The sequence below is a fragment of the Papio anubis genome, chromosome 5 (genome assembly GCF_008728515.1).
Source record: "Papio anubis isolate 15944 chromosome 5, Panubis1.0, whole genome shotgun sequence".
Lineage (NCBI taxonomy): Eukaryota > Metazoa > Chordata > Mammalia > Primates > Cercopithecidae > Papio > Papio anubis.
The window spans coordinates 53,224,983-53,245,592 of record NC_044980.1 but is presented as its reverse complement, the minus strand read 5'-3'; the positions used below and the strand labels follow the sequence as shown (position 1 = coordinate 53,245,592).

The following is a 20,610-nucleotide window of genomic DNA, read 5'->3' as shown; positions in this document are numbered from 1 at the left end:
TCCTGGCTCTGGTCTTCTATCAGTTGAGGGTTAATGTGAGAGTGGCAGTGTTTCAAGGCACTACACTGTATAAGTAGTATTCCTGGCTACTTATAACCAGGCTTTCAATGCATATTTAAATATTTTAGAAGAGATTCATAACATATATGTGAAAACACAGTTGGTGATATCATATGTATATTTTCTTTAAAATATGGAATATACATATAGGGAAAAATTGGAAAGTTGTATGCTAAATACTTACCTTTGGGTAGTAACATTTCCAGTGATGTCTTTTTCTTTCTACTTTTTGTATTTGCACATTTTCTACAATGAACATATGTACTTTTAAAACACCAATGAAAGCTAATCATCTTTCCAAAAAGTCTACTTCAGTATTAAAGTTAATTATGACTAAGCCTTGAATGGGTAGCTCCAACTACTTTTTCTGTCTTTCCACCTTTCCTTTTAAAAATTTTTATCTTTTAAAGGAATATATTAATGTTGGAACTTATAGTATATCCAAAATTTAAAGAGTTACTCTAAGTCTTTTTATAGGGAAATCCCAGAAAAAATTTAGAGTCATAAGGGATAGAAATCGCAGATCTTTTACTGTTCCAGCACCAGAACATATCTGGATAATGAATATTTAGTCATTTAGAGAGAGAGAGTGAGTGACAGCAGGAGAGACAAAGGGAAAGAGGAAGACAGAAGAACAAAGGAAGAAGAATAAAAGCAGGTAAAAAATTACAGAATACAGCTTGAATGTTCAACACTTGTTTTATTTTCTTTCTTGAGTTCAGGAAGCCAGAAAGGTTTATTAAAAGATTATTAAACCTTTTATCATTCAAGCACAGTTAAAAGATAAAGTGTCCAAATATGACACTTTTGTGACACCAGGGATGGGGAATTGGAAGAGAGTATTAAACCATTCAAACTGAAAAGTTAAAAAAAAAAAGTTCTTTGAATTAAAAAAAAAAAAAAAAAAAAAAAAGATGATAATGTTTACTCAACATGCCCATTCTTTCCATGGTTACTTTCCACTAATTGTGAATTTAACAACAACAGTAACAAATAACCTAACCTATTATTAAAAGTTTCTTTCCTATTCATGCTTCTGATTTCCATTATGCTCCTTAACAGGTTTTCCAAAATTTTTTATGTGATGTATTGAATATGCAAAAATTTTACAAATGCAGGAACTTTAAGGACACATATAAAAGGCCTTGACATTACAAAAATAAGGAGATTGAAATTCTCATATGCCCTTCCTATCTTTTTGGTGGTCTGTTATTGCCTTCTCATTGCAACAATGTTCTTCGGGAACTGAAAAGGAGACAATTCCAAGGCTTATGATTCACCACTTTCTGGGTGATTTATTTTTCATCCTGGTCTGGCACATTTTGTTTCTCTTTATTTGTTCTTTTATAATTAGAAGAGGCTGATAAAATGATATTAACATAATTGAAAACAGACTGGAGAAAGCATTTGGTGAATATAAAATCCAAACAATGGACAGGGATATAGGGAGTCAAATCAGAAAACTCAAGAACACAAGTGCAGACAGATAAATAAGACAAATGTAAATAAAGGGATAGAAATGCAAAAGCAAGGTGATGGCTAATCAAGAGGCATCCACAGTAGGACATGAGTCAAAAGACAGGATTCAGCATTCAAGTTATGATGGATACTTGACCAGAACCCAAACTGAATACAGGGATTAGCATTCACAGCAGGAATGTAGTTTCTAAAAGGACTGGGATGCTAGGGAAGCACATTTGGGCAGAAACCCGTCTACTAGAGAGCTGGGATAGAAGAACAAGGAAACCAGTTTCTAGGAAATTGGGATACCAGGAAGATCAGACAGAAGATCTCTTTGAAACTCAGCAGGTGAACAAGAATGTTTTGATTTTGTATATTCTCTTCATCCAAGAAGGATTGGTTTTCAAGCTGGGGTGGAGCCAAAATAATAAATACAGTAATTATTTCAGCTGCCTCAAGTTTGCAGGCTTGAGCGCAATGAGTCAAACAGGTAACTAACGTAATACTATATTCTCTTTGGCCCGTTCTTTAACTTTCCTAATTTGACAGCATTTTATTTTTAACATACTCAGTAATTTTCAATGTCTTCTTTTCTCTACTTCCCAAATGCAGGTATAAATTAGTAACCAGAATTAAACAAAAATTTGTGTTAACACAAATTTTGCATATATCTTCTTCCATTACCAAACACCATGCATTGTCCACCTTCTAGTGAACTCTTCTCTCCTGAGCACCTTATTAGCCACATCATGATCATAGACTGTCTTCTCAAACTGTGACAGAACGGTATTTAGTTTCCTTCCTGTGTCAGGTAAGAAAACAAATGCTCAGGGGACAAATTCTCTAGAGGTAAAGTATGCTCTAGAGCAGAGCCTCTGGGGCTGAAGGAGGACTAAAGAATCTGACAATGTGCAAACCCTGGACCTGACAGGCGCTTGCACTAGCAAAGTCCCAGGAGGTTTCTAGGTCCAGACAAAATTAGTCTGATTTTGATTCCCAGGATGACAATTCTCTGTCTGGCTAAAAAATATCTGTAGAAATCATTCCTGAAAGCTCAGGGAACTATTCGGTGGGCCAGATGACACCGCTTTAATTTAAAAAGGGGTTATTTGGAGGCAGGAGCCTTTATAAGTCACCAATTCACTGCTTTCTTTCTTTAACCCGTTGCACCCAGATTAAAATGCATTCCTTTGGAAAGCTCCCATTAAGAATGGACAGCAACCTCCCCATATAACTTCCCACGTTTGACAAAACAAGAAAATCTTATGCATTTGATCTTAAACTTTTTATTTGCCATTTTAGCACATCTCTTCCCACTTTGTCTTCAAGAAAAACAGAAGAGAGCTGATAACTTTTACATAGTATTCCAGTGTTGTGACTCTGGACGTGTGATAGCTCTGATGACTTATCCCTTCAACTCACTGAACACTGGACAGAAAATATTCTTGTCACCTCTTTGAGTGTTTTTATATCAAACATCCACCTTACCGTGGTACCTTTACTTAATTGAATTCAATAACGCACTTGTACCAAAAAGTGTTGCTCTTTTGCATATATTATCTCACATCCTGTGATGTCTCTATCAGCTTTATTTTAGTCCAATTATAAGTCTTCATCTTGAATAAGTCTTCATCTTTTTCTGCGAAGAGGATCAACAACCTCCAATATATTGTTACGACACTGCTCCAGCTTTTCTCTCCCACTGACTTGGGAACTGACATAGACCCAAGTTCTGTGGGGCCTGAAGTTTATAATATTTGGGAGGCATCTTGCACAACTTTCCATTTTTCTCAAGGAGAGCGTCAGGGAGGTGTGGCCTGAGGTGGTGATGGTGAGGGCCTCTGATTTAGTAGTTTTATATTAACAGGGGAAAGTTTCAAAATGGCAAAGCACAACTTTCTGAGATTGGATGTTGAATTTTTTCTTGGTCTAAGCCACAAATAATAAGAACTAATATTTCTTGAGTCTTACCATTTATGAGGTTCTGTGTTAAATGAATTACATGTTTTATTCTGATTATTCCTCATAACCATACTATGAGGGAGATATTCTAATATGCCCATTACACAGATAAAGAAACGAGGGTTGAGAGAAGTTAGGAAGCCTCTAGAATGGAGCATGATTCAGGATTTGAACCCAGACAGTTTGACATCAGGGCCTGTGCTCCTAACCAGAATGCTACACTTGCTTCTGGGAGACAGAGGTCTCCCAAGTGATCTTATTTCCCTGTATATTATTTCCTTAAACTTTTCAGTGGTGTGAATACATATCCCTCAACTTGGACTCCAGAAATAATGGGAAAGAAGAACAGTGATGATTACGAGAACTAAAAGTATCTAAATAAAATTTGGGAGTACAAACAAACAATTTTTTTTTTTTTTTTTTTTTTTTTTTTTTGAGATGGAGTCTCGCTCTATCACTCAGGCTGGAGTGCAATAGTGCAATCTCGGCTGACTGAAGCTCCGCCTCCTGGGTCCATACCATTCTCCTGCCTCAGCCTCCCGAGTAGCTGGGACTACAGGCGGTCACCACCACGCCTGACTAATTTTTTTTTGTATTTTTTAGTAGAGATGGGGTTTCACTGTGTTAGGCAGGATGGTCTCGATCTCCTGACCTTGTGATCCGCCCACTTAGGCCTCCCAAAGTGTTGGGATTATAAGCATAAGACACCACACCCAGCCCAAACACATTTAACAATTAAATATGTAAAGGGTAAACGAGTATGATCATAACTCTGTTAGATATTACTATACTCATTCATGAATTCAACATGTACTGAGATCTCCTATGGGCCAATAACGCTAGATACTGAGACTCCTGAATTAAATAATGTCCAGCCCATAACCCATAGGAACCCACATAACTTAGTGGAAGAGGCAGATAAGAAAAATCATAATCTGAATGATAGATTATTCATGTATCTGTTAAAATATGACTTTTATTCAGATATGGAAAGTTTTAACTGTTGGTCTCATCTCGATTTCTTTCTCTTCTCTATCTGGAAAGAATGTCCATATTAAACGTTTTTCCTGGCACTATTTACTATTGAATCCTTGTCACACAAATACACAAGTTATAGGAGAGTTACGGCAGATTCCCTGTAGGCTAGATGCCTTTACGTTTGTGCCTCCCCCTCCACTTTCCTTCCTATAGTCTAGTTTTAAGAGACCTTATGGGCCCTTTCCATACGATCTGCCATTTCCAAGAGGGCTTACCCCATGGATGGAGTCTGCCAGAGATGTGTCTGTATATTCTTCTGCCCTTGTTCTAAAAGATGTTGTACAGCAATGGTTTTCCAGGATGAGCCCTCTCTGCCTTCCTCTAGATAAGGGGTTGGGAAGTTGAAGAAGTGAAACCCTATGCTTCCTAGCCTGCTGAAAACAGGTCAGTTCCCCCTAGTCATTGGAATGTTCCATATGCCTTCCTTTGAAGACATGACTCCATGACACAAAAAGAAATTTGCAAATCACTGTGGGAAATGCCAAAAAGCTTAAGGAGACAAACCTCTCTTTGGTTGAGACAGAGATAGTACTAGAACCTCCCATTTTGCTTCATGTCCAGTTCAGAGACTACAATAGAAAACTGAGATGAAGGTGAATGGAGAGTGAATGGAGACAAAATGCTTCTAAACCTCAATATCTAAGAATGTAGTGAATAGGAGGAAAAAGAAAGAATCCAAAGCAAAGTTAGCAACCAGACAGAAGTGGGACTGTATTCGGTCATGGTAAGAGGGAAGGGAATGATAATAGGCTGGTAGGGAAAGAAGAAAAGGGGATGAAGCAGCAAGTAGAACCATTGTCAAATACAGTATGTCAGAAGCTCTTAAGCTCTGATGCTATTCTCCAGGTACATATACCCTCTGTCCGCAGCCACTCCAAGAACAGACCTCCAGCCTGCTGCCATATTTGGGCCAATCTAAGACTGTTATCTGGCTATAGAAAACAGAAGGAGGTCTGAGAAAAGGACCTTAGTCTGCCCTTTCCCCGATCCATGGTCAACGTTTGTAGACTAAAGTAGACCTCCCTTCAGCCCTCCGTGAACAGACACAACATGACAGGATGACCTGTCTCTCAGAATGGCAGTTACTACCTGGGAAGGTTATTAGAAATCCATACTCCCTGGTTCTGTTTACAGAGAGATTTGAATTCAATAGGCTTGAAATGGGGTTCAAAGTCTACAGTTTTAACAAATTCCCCAAATGATTCTGACAAGGGACTGACTCTGGGACCACACTTTGAGGTCTGTAGAGACAATGGTTTCTATGTTAAAATTATTGACCAGACACTCCTCTGGGAGACAATGATTCTGATAAACCCCAGCATAAAAAACTGTTCACCCAGGCTTCTAGTTTCTACAGCCTTCTTTTGTCTGGTTGCTTTCATATGTGAATCTCTCTCATATTCTGAGATCAGACCATCTGTAAATTTGAGTGCCTCCCAACTGTAGAATCACTTTCATGTGTCATCGTCAAGGCCAGGCTGAAAGGTCTCAGCAGATCTGGATTTCCACCAGTCTCTGAGTAAGAAGCCTCTCTCCTTTAATCTCTGCTTTCAGTCTTTATGTCATTACAAAACTTAATTTAGAATTTCATTCTCAAAATCACATGTACAGACCTTGCTACAGCATTTGCAGAAGCTAGCCATACAGCAAAGTAAGAAAAATGCTTTCAGTTCTTGGTTTTATTATATTTTCAATTGACTGTAAATTTGTGACAAATTAAGTGGTAGAGATAAAATATTCTGAGTTTTGTCTTAACCTGAAGGTTAATTGCTTTGCAAAATTTGAAGAGAGGAAAAACCCTCAAAAACAAAACTATTATCTTTTTCCTTTCTTATAGTAGGAGGACAGATCTATTGTTTAATTAAAATGAAATAATTTATATCAGTCCATTTCTCCCCCTCAATTACAGTAAAGTGTCAATAATATACCTTGTGAATCTGAGTCAGTCTTCATACAGGGACTCTAATCTGAAAAGTCCAGGGAAGATGGCCCACCATTCAACTTATTGCTGAAAGCTCATTCATTCCTTTGCTTCACAAACTACTACTTTAAAATGCAAATACCATTACATATTTGAGACATGAGCCTATCAGTCATGCATAACTTCATGTAACTGAACATTTAGCTTCTGATAAACTTTGAAAGACTCGGATTTCAGATTCCAAGAGCTTGTTTTCACCAGCTATAATCCCTTTTTCAGAATTTTGCCAGAAAACCCAATGGCTTCTCCACTCAGTTGCCCAGTTTGTAAAGCAAATGGAGGATGGAGGAAGGAGGATTCATCATATTTGTCACCTGCCTCTCTTCTCAGAAATGGGAAGACTGTTGCTCCAGTGAGCCAGATTTGAGCAGTGAGGTGGTGCCATAGGACCTATTTTCCAGTCCTTTGCACTTGCTGTTACCATACTGTTGAAAATAGCTGGTATAAAAAGTATGTATTTGTGTTTTCATTTACTCATTCTCTCACTCAGATACTGCTGAAAAATAAAAACTTCTTTCTGGTTTAGTCTTCATTGGCAAGACCTTCACTCTTTGTCCTGAGCCTCAGACCTGGCTTCCAGGAAAGTCACCTATTGTCAGATGATCTCCTGCGTTTAATTTGCCAGCATAGGGGGGTTTTCCAATCACTGACAACAACAAGGCCTCTTTATCAAGATGGACCTCTATAAAGAAGTGCCCCTTGCGATATATGCCAACATTGCTGTAGTCTTCTGCTAATATTATTAATGATTTATATGAGTGCCTTCTATGGTCTAGAGCAGTGGTATTGAAAATGTGATCTGAAGTTTCCTAAAGTCTTTCAGAGGGTCTCTGAATTGAAAACTACTCTCACAATAATACTAAGTTTGTATTTGCCTTTTTCATTGTCTTTCTCCCATGAGTGTACAGTGGAGTCTTCCAGAGCTTACATGATGTGTGATAAAGCAACAGGTTGAATAAGGAAACAGACATGAAAAATCAGCTGTCCTTTATTAAGCCAGATATAATGAGATTTTTTTTTAAATGCCACTTTTCTCACTAACTGTATTGTCTTTCAAAATGTAATTATTTTTCATTAAAATATGCTCTTTATTTGTACATACAATGGGCTTATTGTTATTTTAAAATGAAAATAAATATTTTTAATTTTCTTCATTTTAATTTATAATACTTTAAATATCAATAGCTATAACCCACATACAAACAAGGTCACTGGTGACCTCAATAATTTTTAAGGGTGAAATGAGTTAAAAAATACGAGAACACCATAAGAGGCACAATACACACATTAGGTTACTCCTTAAAACAGCCCTATAAGCCAAATATATTTTGCCTACAAGGCAAGTATTATTATCCTTAATTTATAGAAAATTAAAACCAATGCATTACAGAGTTTAATAATTTGCCTAGAGCCAAACTATCAGACACCCAAAACCCTTTACTTTTTCTTGTGCTATCTCTCTTGCTGCTCTTATTAAAGTTGGTTCTGAGTTAGGTGTATTTGTGAGACTGAATGTACAAATAGACAACACCCAGACCACATGTAAAAGCAGAACTTTGACACACAACCTGCAGTAACCTTCCCAGGAAACCAACCTCCTTATCTACAATAAACACCAGGAAAGCCAGACTGCTAGAAGTCAGACTTGCGGGAAGCCACACTGCTCTAATTAGTGACAATCCTGGAGGCTTAGCAAAAACTTTTGTAACAATTTTCCCAAAAGGGCCAGGACTTGATTGATAACTGACAGCTTCCCCAATTTTTGTCCCTGCTTCCAATTTAGGATCAATCAAAGAAAGCAAAATATGCACCACCAGCCAATCCCATAGGATGCCTCACTTCTTGTTAGCATGCCTACAGTTTACCCATGCTAACAGCCTGCAACCAGGGCATATATGAAGGCTCCCCTTTTTTCCACTGTAAAGCTTTCCCACTCCTCTGCTTGCCTTTGGGTCTCTGCCAAAATGCAAGTGATGGCTATAGCTAAGCCTGTTCTAATTTGGCTGGTCTTCTGTTTATTTTGACGCCTGTTTCTATGTCATTATTTAATAAGTTATTAGAAGATAGGAAGCTTAAAAACTCTTGGCTCCCTCTCCTTCATGGCCTAGCACTTTGTGTAGTACACTGCAGTCATTCATAAATGTCTGGTGCCTTAAGCTGCACCAGGAGTTTTTTGACTAAAATACAGCCCCTGCCTGGCTCTCTAGCTGCGTCCTTTATACTGTCCAGTTATACATAGCCCAAGGGGGTCTATACCACTCTCCACATCACTGAGTCCCAGATATTTGGGCTTCCAAAACCAAAATAATGTTAATAAATAAATACAAATGGGTAATTGACAGAGGATTGCCATCTCCAACAAAAAAAAGTTTTAAAAAATCTACCATCCACCGGATTACCAAAACAGCAAGAAGAATTTAATTATAATAAGTAATATTATTTTGAAGTATTTTCTTAAAATTAAAAAACTTACACTTTTTTTGGCCTTTTTTTTTTTTTTTTTTTTTTTTGAGGTGGGGGTTCTCACTGTTTCCCAGGTTGGTCTTGAGCTCCTGGGGACTCAAGTAATGCTCTCACCTCCACCTCCCAAAGTGCTAGGATTACAGGCATAAGCCACCACGCCCAGCCCTTTATAAAAAACACATTGACTTGCTCTTTTGGGGGAAACATGTTTGTCAGAGGCCAGTGTGGGTCGGCTGTTGTTGTGTGGGAACCTTGCTCATGCAGCAGGGGGTGCGCTCAGCCTGGCAAGGCGGAAGGCCCCCTCTGAATCCCAGCCCTTCTTTGTTGTGCTGGATATGTTTCTTTGCCTTCCAGATCCACTCCTTACCAAATCTCACCCTACCCTGTGCTCCTGGAAACTAACTTTTGTGAACCGCTAAAACAGAGCAGTTGCTACCCTGTTCCACTAACCTCAAGGTGCGTTCAGCCCATGGGAGGTACAGGCAAAACATCAGAAGGTGGGACGAATGAGAGGTCCAAGGCATCTGCGGCCCCTTCCGTGATGAGCTGCTGATTGGCAGCGGCTGTGTTCTAAAAGGCCAAGGCTCTAATGTAATGTCCTTCTCCTATTACTACAGCTACAGTTCTTTCCTAACTGCTCTTTCTCTGTTCCCTTCAGTTCAAGGGGATAGTAATGACTCTCTGATGATAGCTCTGGAGCCTGCATCTTCCTTTATTACTTCCCGAAGCCCTGCACACATCTTTGTAAAATCATTAAACTCCCTAAAATTATCCTCTGTTTCTCTCCAGAACCCTGTCTCATACTTTACCTACTTCAATTCTTTTTTTATTTTATGTCTTCTTTGTACTTTTCTATTGTTTATCTATTGTTTTTCACATGATGCTTTGTAAACTTTTTTTTTTTTTTTTTTTTTTGAGACGGAGTCTCGCTTCATTGCCCAGGCTGGAGGGCAGTGGTATGATCTCAGCTCACTGCAATCCCTGCCTCCCAGGTTCAAGGATTCTCCTGCCTCAGCCTCCCAAGTAGATGGGACTATAGGCACCTGCCACCAGGCCCAGCTAAGTTTTTGCATTTTTAGTAGTGACAGGGTTTCACCGTGTTAGCCAGGATGGTCTCAATCTCCTGACCTGCCTCAGCTTCCCAGAGTGCTAGGATTACATGAGTGAGCCACTGCACCTGGCCCCAGTGCTTTGTAAACATTTTTAAATGATTTAGTTGCTTCCAGAGATTGTAAAACAAGATGGAGACCTTGCTTTCCCTCTCTTCATATGCATCAGCCCCTTCAGCAAAGTGATTTGTATCAAGTGATGCTCACATTTGCTATCTCTTATCTCGCTGTTCAGCTGCCACAGTGGCAATGTTCAGTACTAGCAAAATTAGTGTTAGGAAAGGAAAAGCAAAAGGAAAAAGAAGAATACGCCTACTACTGAAAATAAGTACTATCCAACTAGGAAAATGCTGTACTTTTTTCTTAAGTCTGGCTTGAAAAATTAATATGGGGTAATTAAATGCTTAATTTGCACTGAATTTAAGCAGTGTTTAATGCCAGAACAACTGGTCAGTTCAGTATAACTATAAATGAATCAATAGAAAAATAACTACAGGTGACCTGGTGGAGTGCACACAGCTCACATCTTAGACTAGAAGCTGCTGACATCACTAGGCAATATCCTGAGGAAATCATATTCCAGTATGTGAATTACAGCTCTCTGTGGATCCAATGATTTATAATTGTTTTGCTCTAAGCCAGGGCATCAATTTTATGAGCATTTAATAAATAAGCTGTATGGGTTTGCCTCTCCTGTGCAGTTGATGACTCTGTTTAGATGCACAGATGGCTCCAAAACACCAGCATATTAAAATTTACCACTGGTTGGTGAGAGGAATCCAGGTGTCCAGAAAATATGCCACCTTGTCAATATGCTTGTATACATCATTACTTCAGGACACCAAAATTGAAGTTCTTCATATAAATACCTGCCTGCAAACTGGCAATTTATTTACCAAGAAAAGTACTACTACTTGCTGTTGCAGAAAGTATGGCGTTAAGTAGGTTTGGCCCATAAAATAAAGGCTGTTGAGAGAAATAATGATTTGTTTCTTAAGTACTTACTATATGCCAGGTATTGCGCTAAGAACTTGGTAAATATCGTTTTATTTCAACTTACAGTAAAACTATAAGCAAAGTATTATTATTGTCCCCAGTTTACAGATGAAAACACTGTCATGGAGAAGTTAATTAACTTGCCCAAGGTCATAATATCCATATATCTTACAGCCATAATTTGAACTCAGACGGCCTGGCTTTGGAGCCCATTCTTGATCACAAAACTACTGTGTGATATTTTTGTCTTAAGGGGATTTAGAACCAAGTAAGTCTAGAGTAGGCCTAATATAAAAGTAACACCAATGTGTTTAGGCAGGTTAAACATTTTGGTTGGTAAATTTATGAAGATTACAAAACAGTGCAAAGGGAGGCTTCTATGAGATTAAATTAGATATCCCTAGTGCCCTAACTACAAACCTCATGCATACTAATTTAAAAGATCTTCATACCTACATATTGAGCCACTTTCTTCTCAACTTGGCTAACAAATGACAATGAACATGGTTTATAAGAAAAAAGAAACATAATGAAAGTAAAAAATTAGAATGAGAAAGGAAAGCAGCTAGAAACATGAAGAGGGACAGTTTGACACTGAAGAAAGAAAAGAAAACATACTAAGTGGAACTAAGTATACAGAAAACATCATCAGATACTGATAATCCTGAGCGTCAAGTTGGCTTACCTTTCATGTTCTTTTTTTCCCCTATGATAAACAAATGTGCAGCACATATTGAAAGAATTTTCGGCCGGGCGCGGTGGCTCAAGCCTGTAATCCCAGCACTTTGGGAGGCCGAGACGGGCGGATCACGAGGTCAGGAGATCGAGACCATCCTGGCTAACACGGTGAAACCCCGTCTCTACTAAAAAATACAAAAAGCTAGCCAGGTGAGGTGGCGGGCGCCTGTAGTCCCAGCTACGCGGAGGCTGAGGCAGGAGAATGGCGTAAACCCGGAAGGCCGAGCTTGCAGTGAGCTGAGATCCGGCCACAGCACTCCAGCCGGGGCGACGGAGCAAGACTCCGTCTCAAAAAAAAAAAAAGAATTTTCATTACAAGATTTAATTTGTTTCAAGTTCTCACAATTTGAAGCTTTACTTATCTGGAACTTCAGTTATACAGAACTGCCGTTCTCTGCTACCAAAACTATGGTATTCCAATTTTTTTTTTTTTTTGAGACAGAGTCTCACTCTCTCACCCAGGCTGGAGTGCGATGGCGTGATCTCGGCTCACTGCAACCTCCACCTCCCAGGTTCAAGCAATTCTCCTGTCTCAGCCTCCGGAGTAGCTGAGATTACAGGCGTACAGCACCACACCCGGCTAATTTTTATATTTTTAGTAGAGATGGGGTTTCCCCATGTTGGTCAAGCTGGTCTCAAACTCCTGACCTCGTGATCCACCCGCCTCAGCCTCCAAAAGTGCTGGGATTACAAGCATAAGCCACCATGCTCGGCCGGTATTTAAACTTTTAGAAGCTTTGAGAGCTGCTTAGCAGTCTTGGGATAGAAGTCCTGTAGGAATTGGGCTGACTAAAGGATCACGAAAGAGATCAATCTGGATGGAATATAATGTCATGATTTGTCCATTTGTACCTGATATATTCCTGGAAAAAACTTCTTCCTCTATTGATTGTTGGCTACCATTTGATTGCTTATTTTAATCAGTTATAAGGTTTGAAGTTACTCTATAAGCAGTAGAAAGAGTTATGTGACTGGGGGGAATTATTTAAGCACTCTGAGTCTTGGTTTCCTCTTACCTTATAAAGAGCAATATTAATACCAACATTTCGAGGTTAAAAATAAAATTTCTAGCATTACAAATAAAATATGCACAGTGGCTGCTCGAGAGCAATTACTCATGTTGTACTTATAGAGAAAGGGTACAGCAGAACGGATTAAGAGAAAAAGCTCCAAAGCTGGGTGGTACACACTCAGATCTGCTAGCCACTTCTTGTCTATGTGACCCTGGGCAAGGTATTCACACACTCTGTGCCTCAGTTTACTCATCTGTAAACTAAAGACAAGAACAGCGTCTATCTCACAGGGCTTTTGTGAGGATTAGAAAACTTACTACACACAGCTGTACCTGGCATATTAGGGATCACTGAAAGCCAGTTAGGGGTTGGTTTTTTTTTTTTTTTTTTTTTTCAGTTGAGTGGATCCTCTTCATTTGACAGATCAGATAACTGCTTCCCAGAAAGGTGAAGTCATTTGTCCCAAGGTTACAGAGAGAGGTCTCAAATCCAGGTCCCCTGCCCCAATGCCTCTTCTTTATCCCACTGTCTTGACATACCTTTGCCTGCATGTTTCACTATACATTGCTCTTTGGTTCTAGTTGTTGTCAATGTTTCCCATCTCCCACATGTGTCTTTCAGTCCCTATAGACACACAGGTAAATTTTCTACAGAAGTAGAGGTGGATTTCCGTGAAACTGATTAAAGATTAGGCTTTGGGTACCTTCCAAGTGGGCTTTAGCAATGTGTTTGTATGGTCACCTGCTTTCTGTCACTTCTTCATAAGGAAGACATTGTGTATCTTTTTCCTTAAAGAGGACTGGCAAACTGTAAAGCTTCAAGCCCCAACAGTATCAATCCACCTCTGCTCAAATAGGGGCAAAATGGGAGGAAAATCAGGCTTTGTTAGCTCAGTTAGCATCTTGTATCAATCCACACTGATCACCTAAAATAGCCTTCCCCTTCCCATTGTTGTTTTTGTTTGTTTGTTTGTTTGTTTGTTTTTGAGACAGAGGCTTGCTCTGTCGCCCAGGCTGGAGTGCAGTGGCACGATCTCGGCTCACTGCAAGCTCCGCCTCCTGGGTTCACGCCATTCTCCTGCCTCAGCCTCCGGAGCAGCTGGGACTACAGGCGCCCACAACCACGCCCGGCTAAATTTTTGTGTTTCTTTTTTTAGTAGAGACGGGGTTTCACCGTGTTAGCCAGGATGGTCTCAATCTCCTGACCTCGTGATCTGCCCGCCTCGGCCTCCCAAAGTGCTGGGATTACAGGCGTGAGACACCGCGCCCAGCCTGTTGTTTTCCATTTATCAGAGGGCTCTGCTTAGTTCTCCACAGCACTTACCACACTCTGTATTTCCTGTGTGTGTTTACTTTCAATCCTTAATTCCTCCATGGTATCTGGCACATAGTAAAAACTCAGTAAATAGTGAGGGAGGGAGGGAGGGAGTGAATGAATGAACAAATGATTCTTTTCCATTAGTCAGTTCTCAGCTCAGATATAGATACACCCAGGAAACCTTCCAGAGTCCCCAGGACGGTGTTGGGCCTCCTCCCTGGGTGTGCTGTGCTCAGGCCTTTTGGACCATTTATAGCAGCAGTGGAATTCCATCTCTTTGTGGCTCCTTATGGCAGACCCTTGGTGTGCTCTACCATTATATGCCCAACGCCCAGCACAGTGCCTGGCACATAGTAGGCACCAACAAGTATTGGCTTCAATTAAATTACTTAATTGAATACAAAAGTCTGAATTTCGGTATACTATTTTTAGAAAAGAAGAAAACTAACATGTAGTGAGTGCCTGTTTTATGCCTAGTTTTGAACTAAGTATAATTTACAATAGCAAATACTTAACAGCTCAGGGGTAGGTGTTATTTTCCCCCACTTCACAAATGAGGAAATGGAAGCACAGAGAAGTCAGGGCTTGAGGTCACACCCTAGTGAGAATCAGGGGCAGCATCTGAACTCTGGGTCCCCAGACTCCAAAGTCCCTGCTCAAGCCACGAGGCCACTCTACCCTGTGGCAGAACGCAGTTACTGATCCGCAGGTTGATCCTTTCTTCTACGTTCGTTTTCCTATCTTCCCATGTAGCTGGTAAGCTCTATTAAGCCAGGAACAACGTCTGTACCATCCTTTGTATTTTGTCAATGCTGAGAAGAGTGGTTAAACACAGTGGGATGTAGGAGCTCCTGCGTTCAGCTGCCTGACAAGAGTGAATGTTTTCAGGCATCTTGACATTTCAGACACAGTATCAGTTTCCTCTCAGGAGTAAAACTAAATCTTGCCTTTCTAAATCTCTCAGGAAAAGCAGATGCTAAGTTAGAAGAAATGTGATGGGGGAAAAGAGCATACAAATGACAGCACCAAGAATGGTCTTGGCAGCTGTCACTGGCTTCGGTGGTTTTCTTAAGAAGCTCGCCTGGGCAGAAAGTGTTGTTTCCTTATAAATAGACCAGAGGACCTGAATGTTATCCTGGAATCAATGGGCAGGGTGACTAGGCCACCTGAGCACCAAATGCAAAGATTATAGGCTGAAATATTTTCCTGTAGGTATTGATACCATTTTACTTAGACTCCTTCTTTCACGCCCTTTTCTTTATATGCACATTCTCCAACAGCGGAAACAGCATTCCAGAAATGTGCAGGAAGAAGTTAGTTGAATGTGCTCCAGTCCCTCCTTCTGTGCATATCTATGTGTTTTAAACACAAAACAGATAATGCACAAAGTGCTCATGCTGCCAGATAGCAAGTTCCAAGCAAAACAACTGGTTCTTTTCTATAACTATAAATAATATCTTGGACAGGTCATAAAAACTACTGAAAGATACTGAGTAATTATACAGCACAGAAAAAGTACTCGCTATGAATTAAAATATGTGGAATTTAATATCAGATCTGAAAATTCTGACAAATCACTTGGCTTCCCTGGATCTCTTCTACCATGTGGTGAAGTACATCGGCTTCGGACTCAGTGTCCAGGTTGGAATCCTGCTTGTGACTACAACCTTGGGCAAATCACTTTGTCTTTCTGGTTTTCTGTTTAAGAGAAAAGACAGCTAATAATACCACCTTGCTATAAAAGAGAGCTAATAATACCACCTTGGTTTATTTGGTTGTTGCAAAAAATAAATTTAAAAATGCATAGAAACATAAAGTGCTTACTTTATGTGTCAGCACTGGGCTTGATAAATGTTGCTATTATTAGTAGTATCATCAAATGAGAAGGTTGAGCCAGAAAATCTGTCAGATCTTTTCGTGACTCAAGGTACTAGGTCTCCAAATACTGAGACCCAAAAATGTGCCAATCCTGAAGTAACAGACTTGGGAATCACAGCATTTGTCAGAGTGAAATTAGTGACAGAGACTGCTCCTGAGGCCCCAAGAACTTTCCCTCTGTATTAACCGTGTCTTTTATTTTTAGATTTTTTATTTTTTGTATTCTGATGCTTTGACATTTGGGGCCTCACTGATTCTGGTGGGACTGACCCTCCCAGGATTAGCCAGTTTCTAGAGATAGTAAACAACTTACCGGAGCACTCTTTTCAAAGGCAAACCAACCAATCCAGAGCACACACTCTCAACCACCTCCATTTCAGGGCTTTCACACTCTGGGCCACTATCCATCTGCCCTAACCGCTCCAGGACTTACTAAGTGCCAGGCAACTGGGGGATCGCTCCTGTGTCCCAGAGCCCGTTGAAATTGTTCAAACTAGCTAATCTGAACCCTGCGTACTCTGACCCTCCCATTCTTTCCTGCTTCCACAGACAGGAGGTGTAACACATTCGGGAAGTATAAATGTGTCTGTTACTTGTTAAAATGCTTTATTTGAATGTGGACTGTTGCAAATCTACTAATCCAGTTTGAAGAATCAGAAAATCCCTATGCAGTGCATGACAAGAAAGCAAACCATCAAATAGAAAACAAAGAGAGGTTTCCCACTCAGGATCTTCCTTCCTGATGTAGCAAAAATGCGATTTGAGGCTGGGCATGGTGGCTTATGTCTGTAATCCCAGTACTTTGGGAGACTGAGGTGGGTGGATCACTTGAGGTCAGCAGTTTGAGACCAGCCTGGCCAACATGGTGAAATCTCATCTCCCCTAAAAATATCAAAATTAACCAGGTGTGGTGGCACACACCTGTAATTCCAGCTACTCTGGAAGCTGAGGCTGGAGAATTGCTTAAACCTGGAAGGCAGAGGTTGCAGTGGGCTGATATTGCACCACTGCACTCCAGCCTGGGAGAGAGAGTGAGACTCCTTCTCAAAAAAATAAAAATAAAAACAAAAATGCTACTTGAAAACTGGCCTCAAGTTTGATTTTTCTATAGCTGGAGGATTCCACTGACAACCAGGTTGAGATTTATTACAATTTTTGTCATACAACACTTACCTTGAGAAGAAGTATAATGTAGTAGAAATCAGACTAGCCCAGCTAGCAGGAGACCTGGACTTTAGGCTCCGCTCTAGTACTAACTATAAGGTAAGGTCAAATCACTTAGCCTCTCTATATCTTGGTTTCCTAACTTGGCGGTTCTATCTGGGAGCAGTTTAAAATGAATAGAGTGATCCGAACTAAATCAATGTCTGAAACCTGTCTTGGTAGAGAAAATGGTATAGTGTATTAACCCATGATGACTTTCATACTGTGAAACCATTTTGCCTCTTTTCTTTGAAATGTATAATAGGCTAGGATGAAGATGATGTGGATTTTAATGAATTAGTTACACATAATATAAATGCATAAAAATACAATAAATTGGGAAGAGCAGTTCACTGCTTGGTTATTAAAGCACAATGAGATGACAAGCCACCAGTGCTAAATATATTTCCAAATAAGTGATTTGTGAGAGTTGTTAAACAATCATAACTACCTACAACTAAATATTTTCCAGCACACTTACATTATAGCATAATGCAAGGATTCCCGGAATTATTATAGGAATGCCTATACTTAAGCATACCACTGTTGCTCCTCATTATTTCGTCTCCTGCATGCCTCCAATGTGAACTCTTTCAAAAACATTTTCAACATCCCAGATGCATCACTCAAGATTGCCATCTTCAAAAAAAAAAAACCACCACCATATTCAAGAAGACTCTCAATTAGAGCAGTGTTAGAATGTGATAGACCTAGCTTGGAATCCCCTCTTAGCCATTCACTATGTGCAACCCTGAACAAGTTATTTAATTTATTTAACTGTCCTATATGCAAATTTCTCAAGTAAAATAGGACAGTAATAAATTAAAAGTTTGGTTGTGAGAATTAGAGATAAGGCATAGATAATGCCTAACATATGCTATGTATTCAATAAATGCTAGCTATGCATCATATTTATACAATTTAGTATTTGCTTGTAGAAGTACATAATTATTCAATAAGTATTAATTTCCCTTTCTAACTATACTGCAAGTTCCATAAGCATAAAATCTTTGCGTTGTACTTCTTTTAAATGTTTCACAATCTAGTAGACCACAATAGTATATATAATAGTATACACTATTATATATACTATTGTAAAACCAATTTTCACACTCTTAGAATCAGATATGACTTAGGGGCTCCTAATGTACCTAAAGAGGAAGAAATTGGATTATGTTTTTATTGCAATAATATTAATGGTCATTAATCTACTATTGTGACTGACGAAGGGGGAAAAGTGAAGGATTCCCAAGTGACTGAACCCTGATGGGAGTGTGGGCATCCACAGAGCAGGAGAATGGAGGCCCTAGAATGAGGTCTCAGGCCTGACTGTCTATACACTTAAAGAGTTTTATTTTTTTAAGAATCTAGTGGATTGTGGAAGATCAGAGACAAATTTGGAGAGAATAACATTTCAGAGACTTTTTCGTGAACTTACGGAAACTGAGCAGCATGAGGAGGTATTAGAGTAGAAGCAGCTCAGGGATCTGAGCTTTGGTTGGCCAGAGAAGAGCTATATTCATCCAGAAGTGAGATGTAGACATAAATAACTTATTTCAATGCCCCAAAAAAGGTAAGTGAATTAGCACTGGCTAGGGACCAGCATTGCTTTAAAGAAAATATTTTTAAGTGTGAAAAATAATTTATATTATTTGAAATATATCTGATTTACATTAAAGTTAGATAATTTTGTACCTCAACAAAGAATTTCTGTCAAAAACCTACACTGAAAATTTGCCAGAAATTATAAGACTGGCTTAACACACCATGCTGATGTTTTATCTAAATGATTCTAACAACTATTTTTAATTATCTCTACAACAAAAAGAAGAGAAGAAAAAGTGGGGCTATCAACCAGAGGAATGATTGTTCTTTCATATTAGCAAAAAGAACATTGTCATGGAGTTAAGGGATGTATAGTTTCCAAATTAATTTAATTTTCCATTCACCAAAGCCCCTGAGAATTAAGGAACCTTTCTTAAAACTAAATATCAAATGTATCAGATAACAATTGGGTTGCCTGCAGTTTAAAAGGAAGAGAATGAATCAGGACCCATACATGAAGCAATGGACAAAGCTTTTTCTGTGTCCATACAGAGGAGTGTGAGATTGGTATCTACATTAATTGAGGTCAAGTTTCTGAAGAGGAACACTCCCAATAAAAATGCCTTTGGGGAATGATGGAGCAGGGAATATGCCCAGCCTAAGGCCTACTTGTACAAGTTCTTATGTGATGCATGCCTGTGAATTATAACGAGATTTGAAAGACTCTAGAGTTAGAATAAGTAAAACAGTAACGGCCTATTGTAAGCTACCTAAGAAGGTACCTGTCTGTGTATATACCTGCATCTTTAATTTTTACTTTAAATTTCTACTTTAATAAGACCTTTAAGATGTTTAAAGGTCATTCACTTTATACAGATTTTTAAATAAAGGGCTGTTTTCTTTTTTAAAAAAGTTAAAATCCTCTACTCTGGGATTTGTTTGTTTTTTGTTTTTAGCTTTCCATATTTATGAAGGGAGGCTTATTGTCAGTCCTACTGATCAGTCCTGGCACCAGCACCAAGTGGTAGTAGCTGTTGTAAATGTCTCAGAAGGAGGTAGAAAACACCTCTTGGGAACTGCCTGATTACAGAGCAAATCAATTTGAGTGGCAGAGGTACAAAGGAATAGGAAAAAGATGCCAAAATTTACTGTAGAAACATTCTTCCTATGTACATATTATGATAGCCATAAAATATTTACTACATCAGTCTTTTTTGGTGTAACCATTTTTTTAAATTGGCTGCTTCATCTTTTATATTGCCTTGGACCTGCTATCCACATACATTTTCCTCTGTTTTTTGCTCACTGGTCTCCTAAATTTATCCCACCAGTTTGGCTAAGCTACCTCTGATCTTCTTCTGGGGGTAAGAGGCAAAAAGCTAGCCAAATGGTCTCAAAACTTTGGGAGAACCTTCTACTTGGTGAAGACCCTGTTTCAAATAAATATTTCATTTCATTTGTTTTATTTGCATATATAAACATAGCTCTTAGAGTTGAAAACAGTTTGCACAGTATAAATAGACCATCTTTGAAGTTCTATCTGGAGCTTTATGAAGGGTGTAAACCTACACTTTTCCTATATTTGGTTGTTTATCTTTTTCTTTAAAATGCCCAGGAAAGGCTGCTCTCTGTGACCTAAAAGCCCAGATCTACGTAGCCTATTTTATAGATTACAAAAATGTCAGAGGAGTCACAGACTTTCTCAAGGTTACACAGATCATAAAAGGCAGAGCCAAAGTTTTCCTTCCACCACCACCAAGATAGAGCACCACATGACAACAAGGCATAATAATTCACCCTTCATATCTTAAAGAGGCATCACCACTACTTTCTTTGAAACAGAATG

The 20,610-nt window shown here is 39.2% G+C and overlaps 1 protein-coding gene across 2 annotated transcripts in view; it reads right to left on the bottom strand.

Moving 5' to 3' along the window:
• The window catches only part of RAB3C (RAB3C, member RAS oncogene family), a 293,347-nt gene that overhangs the window by 236,667 nt on the left and 36,070 nt on the right, over positions 1-20,610 (bottom strand). The window lies entirely within an intron of this gene.